The sequence below is a fragment of the Elephantulus edwardii genome, unplaced genomic scaffold, assembly GCF_000299155.1.
Source record: "Elephantulus edwardii isolate Elephantulus edwardi_28Jun2011 unplaced genomic scaffold, EleEdw1.0 scaffold00305, whole genome shotgun sequence".
Classification (NCBI taxonomy): Eukaryota; Metazoa; Chordata; class Mammalia; order Macroscelidea; family Macroscelididae; genus Elephantulus; species Elephantulus edwardii.
In genome coordinates this window covers 2,377,093-2,387,876 of record NW_006400055.1, presented here as the reverse complement: position 1 = coordinate 2,387,876, position 10,784 = coordinate 2,377,093, and the positions used below count along the sequence as shown (strand labels likewise).

Sequence of the window (10,784 nt, the reverse complement as noted above, 5' to 3'; positions counted from 1 at the left end):
AGAGAGTTGGACAATGACTAGGGAGGATAGAAGGAGAATTGACGCCTTTGAGCTGTGGTGCTGGAGAAGAGTATTGAATGTACCGTGGACTGCCAAGAAACAAACAGATTCATCCTAGAGAGGGTTAAACCAGGCTGCTCCTTGGAGGCAAGGATTCTGGGGCTTTGTCTGACATACTTTGGACATGTTGTAAAGAGAGATAGGTCCTTGGAGAGGGACATCATACTTGGTAGGGTAGAGGGACAGCACAGGAGGGGAAGACCCTCTATGAGGTGGGTTGATTCAGTGATGGGGGTAATTGGGATGGGTGTGTCAGAGGCAATGCGATCGGCACAGGATAGAGCAGGGTTTAGGGCTGTTGTACATAGGGTCGCTATGAGTTGCAAACGACTCGATGGCACATAAAAACAACAACACCTATTTCCCATCACTCCTCTACCAATTTGCAGCAAATACTGTGGCTTGCTTGTTGCTGTGGTGCAGAAACTATGCCAGTACTTTAGTGTGTGTGTGGGCATGTGTGATATCTACATACCATAGGTTGTTGATGAGTCTTCCTCCAATCCTTATGGGTACATTACTTAGCTAAAAATGCCTTTTTATCATATCATTTCCAGAATATATATTATCAAAATGGTTTATTGCTGTTTGTATTAATTAATCTTGATTAGCAGATTGAGTTAATTCTCTTCCAGTCTTCTCCTCTGTAAAGTTTTAGCCATTTTTTTTTTTCTGGACACAGTCTTTATTGGGCAGCAGGCCCGAATTCACACACATGCTCATCAGCTCAGATCTTGTTGAAAGCAGCAATGTCGATACTCTGTACGTGCTCCTCAAACTTGATGATCTCCTCCTCGAGCAGGTCGGTGCCAACCTTGTTGTCCTCCACCATACACTGGATCTGCAGCTTGCGGATGCCATAGCCCACTGGCACCAGCTTGGAGCGCCCCCAGGTCAGCCCGTCCAGCTGGATGGAGCACACACAGGCCTCCAGTTGGGCCATGTCTGTCTCATCATCCGAGGGCTTGACGTCCAGCAGGATAGATAACCTGGCCATTCCTCACGTAAGTGCGCTGCCTCCTTGTCCTCCTCCTCTTTGTCACTGCCAAACAGGTCGATGTCATTATCTTTGTCATCCTTGGCTTGCGTGGCCACTTTCTTGGCTGGGGGATCCACTTGGCGCATGGGAGACACATGCTGGGTCTGCGGGGCTGTGGTACAGTGAGTGGGTGAGCTCTTTTCCAGCATGCTTAGCCTGGGCCTCCAGCTTGGAAAAGGCTTGCTGCAGGTCCTGCACCACACTGCGCAGGCTCTGGTTCTCCACCTCCAGGCTGGCGATGTGCACGACAAGCATGCTGTGGTCCCCTCCAGGTCCACTGGATGCCCCAGTGCTCCCCGCCAGGGATTTCTGGATGTTTTCCCAAGCTCGCGCGATGTCCCAGAGGATTACACTGGCACCGTGGCGCTGTTCTCCTGGAGGGATGAGCTAGCCATCAGCCCGTTCATCTGCTCGTAGAACTTGCGTTCAGCATCGTTGTACTTGAACTTATTGAACCAGACCTTCTTGTGCATGAGAAAGTTCGTGGCCATTTTCCTGATGCCTGCTAAGGACACAGCGACCACTGACGCGGGAGGACAACGCTGGGCTTTGAGGAAAAGGAGGACAAGTTTTAACTTTTGATCTCCCTTTCCATATGATCTTTGAAAAGAAGTTTGTTACTATTTTTACTACATTTATTAACAAATAATTTATGATATGAAGCCAATAACTTGTAGCAAACAATGAATTATTAAGCACATATTAGTACCAAAAATACATTTGATAATTCATTAAATAGGTGAATTCTTTGATACATTATTTGACTTCTTGACTACCATTTTCTTGTATTGTCTTTATTGTTGTTGTCATGTGCTGTCGAGGCATCTGTGACTCATAGCGACCCTATGTACAACTGCTCTGAAGCCTGTCGCGTCCTGAGTCACTTACTGACTCCAACATGCTTATCCTCATTCTTGTTAGGTCCCTAAATCACCACCCTGAAACACCACCAACTCAAGTATGCAATTGGCAAGAGAGCTTTATTCTGAAGAACAAACTCCAGCGGGGGGTGGGTGGGGTGGGGTGTCTACCATTTAGTAGAAAATTGAGACCCCAGGTGGGCACACGTAGACATTTTCATAGGTCCAATAGAGCTATTTGACCAGGGTGAGGTAATTGGGAACATGACTGGTGGTCGAGGGGAAACAGTTACATGGGTCTTTGTGATTGGCTTGTGCTTAGCTGGCCACCCTGCCTACCTTCGTCCTTTCCTGTGTCACGTACATATTTTCCCTGTGTCATGTATACACTCTTCCTGTGTCACCTTCATACCTTCTGTGTGTCATGTACCCACATTCTTGTGTCATATACATTAAACCGTAGGATAAGTTAATTTTAAACTCAACAGAGACATCAGACAGCACAGATAGCTGACCTGAGATGAGACCTTCCTGCTCTCCTGTGGTTACTTTCTCTCCTGGCCTACTTCTGCTTCTGGAATTAATGCATTTTTTAAATGTTAGGCCCAGGTCAGGCTTGATATGGAGACCAGGCACAAAATGGAGTCTGTACAGTTCTCTCATTCCCCCCTTGAGTTATGCACCACAGGTCAAATCATGGGCCCAAGTGGGCATCTGAATCCCAGGTGTTAGGATTGAGTTGTTCATATTGGGACCATAGACCATAAGCTGGACTGTGGAGATGTGCTCTTTTACAAACTTGACTAATGCATTTGTTATGCAAGGTCCATATATAAAGACAGCCAGTATTAGCATTAGGGGTCCTATTATTGCTGACACCAGTGTAGTCAGCCAGGGAAACCAAGAAAATAATGACTCGTACTAATTCTGATTTTGTTTTCTAATCTTAGCTCTTACTTCTAGTCTTTTGCATACCATGACTAGACTGTCTCTGACAATAACTGTTATTGGCATAAAAACATTTTTCTCCTAGAGCTTGGCAAAGCCCCCCCTTGCTGTAGGACGAGTAAATCCAACTCTCTCAGATTCTGAAGTACAACCTCATCTAGTGAGTCTAATGACTGTTCTAAGTGATGGATGGATTTTTCTAATTGAGCAAGGTCTGAATCTATAAGGTTGCTTAAGACTTGGAAAGTTTGGTCCCCTTTAATTAAGGCTGCTGTACCAGAGCCAACTCCTGCAGTGATACCAGATCCAACTAACATTGTAAGGAGGATTGTGGAGGCTCCAAAATCTCATTTTTCCCTGTGGTGATATGAAACTGTTTCCATATAATAGCGGAAAGGGAAGTAATATACTTGAGGAAACGGTAACTAAAATACACAGGCTGGAGCTTTGGAGAATATGTTGGTGGACACAAGGGGTTAAGCCCATGGTGCATGTGAACCACATTCCATTAGAGGGTATGAGGTAAGAATTGTTGATGTTTGCTGTAATGGTATGGTTGCAGAGATGTGTAAGGTGCAGGAAGTGATCTAATTTTCCTCCTCTCCCTATTAGACACAGTCCTTTTCCAGTTACGGCTTGGAGGGTAATGGCCAGAGACTTTCCCCAGGAGCACGTTGGTGGGCTTTGGGAAGGATTTAATAGGTTTCCTGTAGTAGACCAGCTGGTATAGTACAGGGGTCTGGGGTCTAGGCAGAGCCAACAGTCTTCTTTAGTGAGGTTAGAGGTAGAATTAATGAAATTAAAGGTGTAGTTATGTATTTTAAACAAAATGGATGTGTCAGAGACCTCAGGAGTTGTTACAACTGAGGCTAGAATTGTATTTACAAGGGAAGAAGGGTCTAAGACAAGGGTCTAAGACTGAGGTCGGTGTTGTGGTTCTTGGGACAGACACCTTTGAGGCAGCTGGGTCTATGGCTATAGGGAGAAGCCCTGCTGGAACAACTTGCCTCTGGATTTGAAAAAGAAATCCCCTATTGTACCCGGACTCATACAATCTTAGACCCCAGACCTTTCCGGCTTCCCAACCTCTGCCTGTTTGTCCTTTCTTTGTTAACGAGATAGAAATCGGGTTTCTTTTCCCTGATGACATCTTGTTTTTGGTTCTGCTAATCTTAATAAAATCCTGGTTAGTGTGCACCCAGGGGCCATTGGTTTCACAACTCCTTTATGGCAAAAGAAACTTTCTGTCCCCCCACAAGTCCCATAGTTATTTTCCCTGGGCAAGCATAAAATTGGATAGTTGAACACCTGCACTTGGGGCAGAGAGTTCTCTTTCCAAGGAGGCCTGTTAATTTTACATATCCTCTCCTTCCACACTGGAGGGTTCTGCCGCAAACATGCTCCGCCAGATCATCAGTCAAGCCAAGAAGCACCCAAGCTTGATACCTCTCTTTGTATTCATTGGAGCTGGAGGTACTGGAGCAGCCTTGTATGTCATGCGTCTGGCATTATTTAATCCAGATGTCTGTTGGGACAGAAAGAATAACCCAGAACCATGGAACAAACTAGGCCCCAATTATCAATACAAGTTTTACTCAGTGAATGTGGATTATAGCAAATTGAAGAAAGAAGGCCCTGACTTCTAAATGAAATTTTTTTTAAAAGCCGCTTAGAATGAAGGTCTTCCAGAAGCCATCTGCACAATTTCTCACTTAACAAAGATAAGTTTCTTCCCTAAATGCATGAAACTTCATCAGTGTATCGTGTTGGAATTTACACTGAATAATAAATAAAGTAAAACTTGAAAAAAAATTGGATAGTTTAGAGCCATAGTTTCTGGCAGTCATCTCCACAGGTTACTACGGCATTCTGCATGTCACAATAGGATGAGCAACTTTTACTGTTTTGACCCGATTGTCTCCATACGGAGCCAGTCAGGGTACAGAGATCCACATGGATGATGGGAAAGGTGGTACTTACGGGGTCAGTTAATTTGGTGGTAACCACTTGGTGTGGGTTGGTATCTGAGGTGGCCTGAGCTCCGAGCAGGGCAGTCAAGAAATTCAGGTGGACAAGGTCTCTAAGAGTTTTGTTGAGAAATAAAAATCAGAGGGGGATGTGCAAGGTTAGAGCTGTTGAATTCTTAGCTTGAGTGGATCTCGTGGGTGTGTGATAGCCTACCATGCCTCTGTGTTGGTCTTGTGTGCGAGGTCGTCAGGGTTTGTGTGTAGTTCGACAGGGTTCACATGGGAATGGTGTATCCAAGCTGGAACACCATCAACTTTGACTGCAGTTAGTGTGGTCAGGATCATGGCGTATGGCCCCTTCCAGCTGGGCTCCAGGGTCTCCTTCTGGTGCCTTTTGATGATCACCAGGTTTCCAGGCTGGAACCCATGTAGTATCGGAGGCAGTGTTTTATTGTAAATGGCCTGCAACTAGGGCCAGAGGTGCTCCTGTACTTGGAATAAGGCTTTTAGGGAGGAGAGAGATTTTTGATCATCAAATTTAGCTAGGATCTCCACTTTTATATTAGGCACTAGAGACAAAGGCCTGACATACACAATCTCAAAAAGGGTTAACCCTAAGGTATAGGGGGAGTTACAGACCCAGAAAAGGGTGAAGGGGAGGAGAGATACCCAGTCACTGCCAATCTCAAGGGTTAATTTAGTTAAGGTCTCTTTTACAGTCCGATTCATTGTTTCTACCTGTCCTGAGCTTTGGGGACGGTAGGCACAATGGAGTTTCCAATTAGTTCCTACTGCTTTTACTAATTTCTGAGTCACCTGGGAGATGAAGGCAGGTCCATTGTCTGGCCCTAAGAGTGTAGGAAGGCCATACCTGGGAATGATATCCTCCAGCAACTTTTTGACTACTACCGTGGCGGTCTCATCCTTTGTGGGGAAGGCCTCTGTCCATCCCAAGAAGGTGTCAATAAACATTAACAAATACCAGTACCTGTACAGTCCTGGCTTGATATCTGTGAAATCTGCTTCCCAACTAGCTCTAGGTTTAGTCTCTCTTTCTCTATGTCCCAGCCCAGCATACCTTTACATTTGGCATTGGCCATCTGACTTGTGGGGCATGTGGATACTGCCTCCTCCACTTTGGGCTGAATATCAAATACCTTGAGGTGGACCCTTGAGAGTAGGCCTTCAATTTTTCTTTCTACCAGGTGGGTGCTTTGGTGTATTTGTTGAATTAGTTGTTTGGTGAAGGTCGAGGGGAGAATAAGCCTTCCTTCAGGGGTGTGAAACCACCCCTTTTCTTTACATTCTGTAGTGTAGAAGTGGATTTGTTGTAAATCTTTTTCAGTGTATTCTGGGGTCTCTAGTAGTGTTGGAGTCACCATCTGGGGCACCTGGGAAATCAAGATTGTGAATATCTGCAAGGCTGCCCATCAGATGGTTTTGTCTCTCGTAACCAGTCCATCTCCTTTTTGGTGTCCTGGAAAGTGTATGACTGCCACTTCCTCAGGCATCCAAACTGCCTAGAGGAGGCTAAATATTTCTTGTTTGTTCTTAATAGTCTTGTCTTCAGCTGTGAGAAGTCCCCTTTCTCTGTAGATGGATCCATGCAAGTGTAAGGTCCCAAAGGTGTATTGGCTGTCAATATAAATATTTAGCTGCTCACCCTTCCCCAACTGGAGTGCCTTGGTCAAAGCTATTAACTCAACCCTTTGGGTAGACATACCTGATGGAAGGGCTTCTGACCACATATTCTGTTGTGACCATGGTCCCTGCATACCAAATGTCATCCTTGACAAAACTGCTACCATATGTATACCATGTCACTTCAGGCCCTGGGAGGGGAGAGTCTTTTAAATCTGGCCGGGCGCCTTGCAAGTGACTTAGGATTTCTTAGCAATCGTGGATTGGCCCATCTAAGTCTGGGTCTGGTAACAGGGTAGCTGGGTTGAGAGCACTGGTGACCATGAACTGCACTCTCAGGGGGTTGAGGAGCAAGGCCTGATAGTGTCTTAGCCTTGAGTTGGTCAACCATCTGTCTGGGGATGTTTTAAAACTTCTTCGATAGCGTGGGGAGCACCTGACCCAAAGTCAGTTTGTCTGCATCTTTGACCAAGAGGGCAGTGGCTGCAATGATCTGAAGGAACAACATCCACACTGCCACTACCGGGTCTAGTTTATTTGACAAGTAGGCCACTGCTCGCCTCCAAGGCCCCAGGTCTTGGGTCAGGACCCCCTTTGCTACTTTCTTTCTTTCCTCAATGAACAAGTGGAAAGGCTTGGTAAAATCAGGCAAAGCTAGGGCAGGGGCTTTTAGGAGGGCAGCCTTTATTTTGTAAAGGTTCCTTCTATCCGTTCAGTCCATTATAGAGGGGTCTTTTCTCCTCTGGTCACTTCATAAAGGGGCCGTGCCATCTCTGAGAACCCTGGGATCCACAATCTGCAGAACCTGGCTGACACCAAGAATTCTTACTTCCTTGTGGCTGGTGGGCCAGGGGATCATTAGAATGGTCTCTTTTTGAGCCTGTGACAGCCATCTTTGCCTCCCCCCCCTTGAGTATGTACCTGAGATAGGTTACCTCTGGTTGGCACAATTGTGCCTTTTTCGCAAACACTAAGTACCCCAGCTTTCCCAATAGTTTGAGAAGATTCTCAGTTGCTGTCTGGCACTCCTCCTGAGTTTCCGTGGTGATCAGTAGGTCATCCACATACTGTAACAGATTGACATTTGGGTAAGTGTGACGGTTGTTGTTGTTGTTACATCCCATCGAGTTACTTACGACTCATTGGGACCCTATGTACAAGAGCCCTAAGTCTTTGTGAAGGGCTTCATCAAAATTTGTGGGGGAATTCTTGAACCCCGGGGGAAGCTGAGTCCAGGTCAACTGTTCTTTGAATCTGTCATCCAGGCCTGTCCATTCAAAGGATAAGAGCAGCTGACTGTCCTTTGCGAGGGGCAAGCAGAAGAAGGTATCCTTGAGGTCTAGCACAGTGTAGTAGCCCCGATAGGGAGGTAGGGCACTGAGGAGAGTGTACGGGCTAGGGACCATCAGGTGGATATCCTTGACTCACTTGTTGACCTCCCTAAGATCTTGTACCAGCCTTTGTCCTCAGAGTTAGGTTTTTTAATAGGCAGTAAGGGGGAGTTCCAGGCCAAGTGGCAGGGGGCTGTCAGGATATCCAGCTTTCTCAGGCTTTGGATGTGTGGGGTAACCCCTAATTTGGCTTCTCTGGGCATAGGGTACTGTTTCACTTGTACAGGGGTGGTGGTGGCTTTTAATTGTACTATAACAGGGGGTTGATGCTCAGCAAACTCTGGCTGTCCAGTCTCCGTTCAGACTTCCGGGATACTTTCTGCCCAAGGCTCCATTAGCACTGCCTGGTCTTCCTGAATCTTTTGAAATGTGCTGTCAGCCAACAGCTTGATTTCATCTACAAGGGCCACAGTTAGGGCATGGATGGCCCCTCTCTCATTGTCTGATACTGAGACTCCTTCTGGCCCGAAGTGGATATGAGCTGCCACTTTAGTCAGTTGATCCTGACCTAGTAGGGGGTATGGGCAATTAGGAATGACCATGAAGGAGTGGGATACCCAGCCCTTCCCTAGGTCTACTGTTCTTCGGGCAATCCATGAAAAATGGTCCATTCCTGTATCCCCTTGTACCTAGGTTTGCCTTCCTGACATTGGTCCCAGGAGTTGTTTTGGATAGAGGGTTGAGCCCCAGTGTCCACCAGAAATTTAATAGGCTTCCCCTCCAGTCTTAAAGTTATCCAAGGCTCATGGACGGGTTCCAAGCCCCATCTTCCCTATTCATCTATTTCCTCTAATTCCAACATTTTGGCCCACCGGGGCAGGTCTTCGCTCTGGACATTCCTTTTTCCAATGCTCTATCTTCCTACAGTAGGCACACCTATCCTTTTGCAGGCTGGGTCCACTTTCCCCCCTTCATTTGTCATTTCCATAGGCTAACTTTTTTAATTCCCTCCTCTTTTCTCCTTGTCCTGCTGAGGCAGTGAGGAGGACTTTTGCCAAGCCTCTCGTCTGTTTTTCTTCTGGAGTTTCCCTATTATTGTAAACCTTCTCTGGCACTGCATTAATTTGGTAATCCTCTTACCTTCAAATCCTTCCAGTCTTTGTAACTTGTGTCAAAGGTCTGGTGCCGGCTGATTCAAGAAGGCCAGACTGACAGCAGAGTGATTCACTGGTGCTTCTGGAGCCAATGGGGTGTAGATCGGGCAAACTTCTAAGAGTCTCTCCAAAAAGCCCCCAGGTGACTCGTCTTTTCCCTGAATTACCCCACTTACTTTAGATAAGTTTGTGGGCCACCTGGCTGCTGCCCAGAGACCCTTCATAAGAGTCTGGTAGTAGACTTTTAACCTCTCCTTACAGTCCTCTGTGTTGAAATTCCAGTCAGTCTGAGTTAGAAGAAACCTGGTATTAATGATGTCCTAATATGTAGTGGGTTCCCCATCTGGCCCCGGAACCACGTTCCAGGCCTCCCAGGTAGGCTGATGGGTAAAAAGGACAGATTCTAACAAGTCAGTAAATGCAACAGGTTTCTCAGAGAACTTAGGGTTTTGCATTTTGCAGTTATAAAGATCACTGATGAAGAACAGCCAATGGAACACTTGTCCACCTTGAGAGTCTGGTGGGCCCACATCAGGTAGGGGTAGAATGGTGGAATCTGGCTTGAGGGGTTGTCCTTCTCATCATGCCTGAGCCCAGATGTGGGGTGGGCTCCCCAGGTTTCCTCCTCCTGCTCCTTCATATTTTATGTTAACTGGGGATAGATAGGGCAAGGGGGCAGGGGTGTATATGAAGATTTCTTCCTCCAAGGGTGCAGAGGGAGGCAGGACAGGGTATAATGGAGCAGCAGGTTTGAGTTCCTTCTCCCACCGGGGTGTCCCTTTGGCGGTAGTTACAGCCAAAACTGTTCTTGGCGGGGGGGGGGGGGGGGGGCGAGAAATGGCTTTAACCATGAAGGTGGCTCCTCTACTAAAGCCTGCCACATAACTATGTATGCAACCTGGTCTGGATGACCCAGCTTTTTGAAAATAATATCCATGAATCTGTGGATGGTCAGCAGGTGGAAAGTGCTCTCTTCAGGCCACCCAATGTTTAAGGTGGGCCACTCATTCCTGCAAAAAATAAGCATTTTCTTTTTCACAATGTGTAGCCCTTGACCAGTTGCCACAGTGGGAACATCTCTGAAAATTATCTAAGATGAGACCTAGAGGTGTTGACTTGGTCTGACCCATTTCTTCTAGAACAAGAACGAAGACAAACAGACTCACACAAAGTAAAACAAAACACACACACACACACACACACACACACACACCAGTACAGTATGAGAAAAAGAAACAGAAAATGGAACTATGCCTGTCCCATGAGAGGGTTCTGTGAGGCAGGTGTGACCTGCCATGTCCCTCAAACCAGAACCCTACCAGGGGGACCGATTCCCCTCCAGAGGGACACGAGATGTCTCTTGGCTCCCTTGGTGTGGGGTAGCTCGTCCGCCTGGACCTCCTGGGCTCCAGATTGGTTTGAACCATCAGGATCAAAAACAGAGACACCAGAGACACCAAGACACACAGACATACAGTGTTCATTTATCGGCTGGGATCTGGGCACTCAATGTGGTGGTGGCTTTGGGGGCTTTCCCGGCCAACGCACCAAATGTTAGGTCCATAAATCGGCACTTAAAAGTCCATGAACTCACGTATGCATTTGGCAAGAGCGCTTTACCTGCAGAACAAACTCCCACATGTGAGGGTCTACCATTTAGTAGAAAATGGAGAACCTGAGCGGACATGTATAGAACTTTTTATAGGTCCAATGAAGCTGTTTGACCAGGGTGAGGCAATTGAGAACGTGATTGGTGAGCGAAGGGAACAATTACATGGATCGGT

At 46.7% G+C, this 10,784-nt stretch overlaps 1 pseudogene; it reads right to left on the bottom strand.

Moving 5' to 3' along the window:
• Positions 1-787: 787 nt before the first annotated feature.
• LOC102861020 lies at positions 788-1,626 on the bottom strand (annotated as a pseudogene).
• Positions 1,627-10,784: the final 9,158 nt, after the last annotated feature.